The sequence below is a fragment of the Medicago sativa genome, chromosome 5 (genome assembly GCF_051527215.1).
Source record: "Medicago sativa cultivar Bolivia chromosome 5, Bolivia_mono, whole genome shotgun sequence".
Lineage (NCBI taxonomy): Eukaryota > Viridiplantae > Streptophyta > Magnoliopsida > Fabales > Fabaceae > Medicago > Medicago sativa.
In genome coordinates, this window is record NC_140753.1 from 42,784,948 (window position 1) to 42,789,326 (window position 4,379).

Consider the following 4,379-nt stretch of genomic DNA (forward strand, 5'->3'; position numbering starts at 1 on the left):
TTACGTTTCTTTTTATAAAGGTTTGATGTTACTTTTTAATAAATTGAAGGATGTTACATTTTTTTTAGGGAATTCTTTTGAGTGGGTTTTTACTTTTTATACATATTTTGTTACGTAAACAATATATTGTTACATTTATAATATTCGTTTTATTGTTAGTTCCTTTCAAAAAAAAGTTATTGTTAGTTATATAATTTAAATGAATATAAATATAAATTAAAGTTATGTTGGAAAAAATCATTTTATTAATAATAATATATAAAATATATTTTAAATTAACTATTTAAATTACTAAATTTTAAGTATCTTAAATTTTCATAAAAAGTAAGTATTTTAAGTATTAATTGATATAAATTTTATTTTGAATTAAGAATGTTCTTTTATGTCATTTTACATTTATCAGTTAGTTGAACCGCTAATTTTACCAAACACTTCAATTAGCTTATCAGATATTAGTCATCAGTCATCACATATAAGCTATCAGCTATAAACTATCCGCTATCAGTCATCAGTTATAAACTATCAGCTAGCTTATCAGCTATCCGCTATTTTTACCAACCAGTATTGAAATTTTGGTCGACCGAGTAGTTAATTATAATGAGACGCTGGAAAACATAATAATGGTTGCATATGTCATTAGTGATGTAATGATCGAGAGCAAACAAAATAACAACGACTATTTCAACAGACTTCCAAACTGCCAACTGCCAAACTTTGTTGCAGATGTTAACACATGATCACATCACCACTAGTATAATTTTAAATTTTGACCATTTATTTTGTTTTATATCAACAAAAGCCATCAAAATTGTTGAAGTTTAATTATTCGTCTTTTATTAGAGGAGTGATATTTTGACAACCAAAATCAAACAACTTTAATGACAATCTTTTTTTCTCTCTTCTTATTGGACAATAACAATAGAGAGAGAAAAATAAAGAGAGAGAATAAAAATATAATGTGAGTATGAGAGAGAAAGTTGTCACAAAAATTGTTTAAAAGTGGTTGTCAAAATATCATTTCTCCTTTTATTAATTCACATGGATTCAAATTTGCATGAGATTATCAAGAAAGTGCTTGTTTGGGATGGAGTTTGGAAGTAAAAAAGCAAGTTTGGGGGATTCCCAAAGCAAAAACTGCCGTGATTTTTAAAAGCTAACAATTGGAGCTTTTGAGTTAAAGGGGTTTGCTGCCGTGATTTGCTGAAAACGTGGGTAGAAAAACGTGGTCCCAAACAGGCTCAAAGTCTTTGATAAATTGATCACACTATATTTTTATACTAATTAATTCATACTCAAATATCGCATCAATCTCAAGTCGATTGTAATGGTAGAAATGGACAAATAAGTTGACTTGGTTGACCTCGATTTCCATGGCTAGTTCAACTTGCCCTCCAAAAAGTCTCCTCCTCCAAAATACATCATACACAATTTTTTTTCTTCATGATATTGAAGAAATATATCAATAGCTTACTCCCTCCGGTCTCAAATGTAAGAAACTTTTCACTTTTTTGGTTTATTCAATAAATGATGTATGTGGTCTATAATAAAGACCACATACATCATTTATTGAATGAATTTAAAAAGTGAAAAGTTTCTTACATTTGAGATCGGGGGAGTATTTAACTTAATTTTATTTCATAAAATAATATAATTGCAATTTGAACAATTATTTGATCATAGATGGTGAGTACGTGAACATTTGAGTGTGAAAAATGAGTGTGCTGTAGTTAATGCAACACGTACCGAGTGAGGCTTGCACCGGTAAAAAACAAACAAGGTGTTCATATTCCTCTCTCCTATCTCAACCATGCACTTGTACTTAGTTGCCACTCCAATAGTATGTAAATATCATGCCCGGTTTTGGGGAAGTGCAAAGTGTTCAACCAAGTCGGACCTCCAAAAGTTATGGATCTAAAAAAAAAGTTAAATCTAATTTCACCCCCACTTAAATAAATAAAAAATATATGTAACTTATTTTTCTTTCTTCAGTTTACGTTTCAGTCAATTTGAAAAGTTATTTCATTGAAAAAATCACACCAATAATTTCTTTTTTGTATAAACCATTCGTTTTTCCCTTTCTCACAACTGATGAGTGACAAATCCAAACTACACCGTTAGGTAAATTTCACCTCTCTTTCACTTAATTTTTTTTTTTATATTTCGTTAATGTTTAGAAATTTTTCTGATTATGATTTTTTTAATGAAGCTTAGCTACACACAAAAAATTGTATTTTTATTTTATGGGGCCTATTTTAAACAGAGAGCAGAGCCTCCTATTTCATAGGAACAGCTCTGATAAATATGTAATAGTGATAGGAAGGCTGAACCGGTCGAACCACCCAAGATCAAGAGAGCCGTCCAGAAGCCTAAGTGGACTAAGGATTTCATTTTTAAATATTAATAAGACTTTTACTGGTTTTAGTGTGCCTATCTTGTTGGGCCGGTTATTTCTTTCTAGTGGCTTAAGAGCCCATCTAGTTATTCTGTAATAGTACCCTAGCTATATAAAGGGACTACCTATCAACCGTGTGACTATGAATTAAAAACCCAGTTTATTTCTTTTTTAAGTTTCTGTCGAATTTAAATTCCTGTTTTGTTTGTCTTCTAGTTTAGACCTAGTTCTTGTGAGAACCCAGAACGTAGCATCATTGGTGCTTTCATTCCACTTACTCCATGCCTCCTAAACCTGCCACCCAACCAAACCCCACCACCAGAGATCTGGACGAAGCCATCACCGCTCAACAACAACGAACAGACGATGCCATCGCCGACGCCATCTAATCCACTCATCATCACTTCACAGAGCAAATCGGGATCCTGGGCACAAAATTGGACAATCAACAAAGTACCATGGACAGTAGAGATGAGAATTTGAGGAAAACGTTGGCAGCTCAACATGAAGCTCTGACCAAGATGATCGCCGACACCATCCTTTCACGGCCTGCTTCCGCAGCAGTTCGTTCTCCTGGAATTAGATCTCTTGCATCAGCTTCAGGTATACCAACTCTCAATTCTCGTTCCACAAGCACACCTTTACCATCCACTCCCTTGTCCCTCATCCCCCACACCACCCACACAACACAACCGGTTCCGCCGTTATCATCTACTCAAATTTTCCCTTTTATAACATCAGCCCCACTCATCCCAACCCAACCACCACACTCACTATATTCCTCCCAGATCTACACTTCTTTCCACACCGCCACTGCATCAACACCAATTTCCACACCACTTCATCACGCCACTTTCACTCAACCGGTGATTACAACATCCTTATACCTCCCCACCTCCACCATTTCCACCAGCCCCCATCACGTCCATTGGGACCTCTTCGACGTACCCACAACCCACTTCCACCTACTCCTCACCCATGCCAAACTATTCTGCCTACAATCATCTACTCTCCCACACTCATCCAACACAACCCAGCAGTACCTTTACTAACCCACTTCCTCGCAACCCAAAGATCGAAATGAGTACGTTTGATGGAACTGAAGCCCTTGATTGGTTATTCCAGGCTGATCAATTTTTCACTTTTTACAACATCCCCTTGGAAAATAGGTTACAGATGACATCCTTTTATATGAAAGGGGAAACCCTGATATGGTATAAATGGATGTTTCAAAGCAATCAATTGATTGATTGGACATCTTTTGCTCCAGCCTTGAAACTCCGTTTTGGACCCTCCACGTATGAGAATCATTAGGCCTTACTTTTCAAGCTAAAACAAGCAGGCACAGTTGCGGAGTATCAGGCGACCTTTGAAAAAATTGGCAACCAAGTCACGGGACTCCCCGCCGATGCTATGTTCAATTGTTTCATATCCGGCTTAATCCCCGAAATCCGAAACGAACTCGCCATACAAAAACCTTCCAATATATCCCAAGCCATCGGCCTCGCCAAACTCATTGAATCCAAAATCAAGGATTCTAAACCCAAATTCCCATGCTCCTTCCAATCCAACACCCCATCTCCTACTACACAAAAACAACTTAACCCACCACTTTCAAAGGCCCAAACCACAACAACACAATCACCCAACACTCAGCCCACACCACAAAACACTTCCTCCACAAACACACCTATCCCTAAATTTCCTATTCGACGTCTCACTCCTACCCAAATGCAAGAACGCCGCGCCCTTGGCCTATGCTACAATTGTGACAAAAAATTCGTCGTGGGACACAAATGCGCCTCAGGCAGATACCTTCTTCTCATTTTGGAACCGGATGAAATTTTTGAATATGAGGAACACCAAACTGAGGAACCACAAACCGATCCTCCCCCACTAGAGGAACAAGCCGAAACATACTTTCAGCTTTCGCCACAAGCTCTTACCGGCAAATTCTCTCCAAGAACACTCAAATTCAAAGCCCAAC